Source organism: Brassica napus, chromosome C7, assembly GCF_020379485.1.
Source record: "Brassica napus cultivar Da-Ae chromosome C7, Da-Ae, whole genome shotgun sequence".
NCBI classification, from domain to species: Eukaryota; Viridiplantae; Streptophyta; class Magnoliopsida; order Brassicales; family Brassicaceae; genus Brassica; species Brassica napus.
This window is the reverse complement of record NC_063450.1, coordinates 26,959,710-26,960,119: the sequence shown is the minus strand read 5'-3', so window position 1 is coordinate 26,960,119 and position 410 is coordinate 26,959,710.

Here is a 410-nt window from a genome sequence, read left to right as displayed (position 1 = left end):
TGACCATTGGTCTTGGAGATTAAAAAAAAATTGTTTCTCTGCAAAACTAAACAAAGTTACATGAGAATACAAGTGTGCTCGTGAGCATGTGTGCTCGTGACCAATGAAAACAAAATATAGTGTCACAAGATGTCCTCACGAGCAATGAAAACAAAATATAGTATCACAAGCTAGTATCAAAAGATACACTTTTTTTAGCCTATAAGTAAAAGACATCGTAAAATATTTTTAGACATCTTCTCCTCACTTTCATCATATCTTCTCCTTTTTAAGAAAATTTCTAATGGCATTTTCTTCCCATTATTATTACCACAAAGATGATGATGATGAATTTGATTCCATATTTGATGATTATTTTGAAAACCCTGATCTTATTCCAGAACCAAAAAAGCGAAAAAACGTATTTTTAT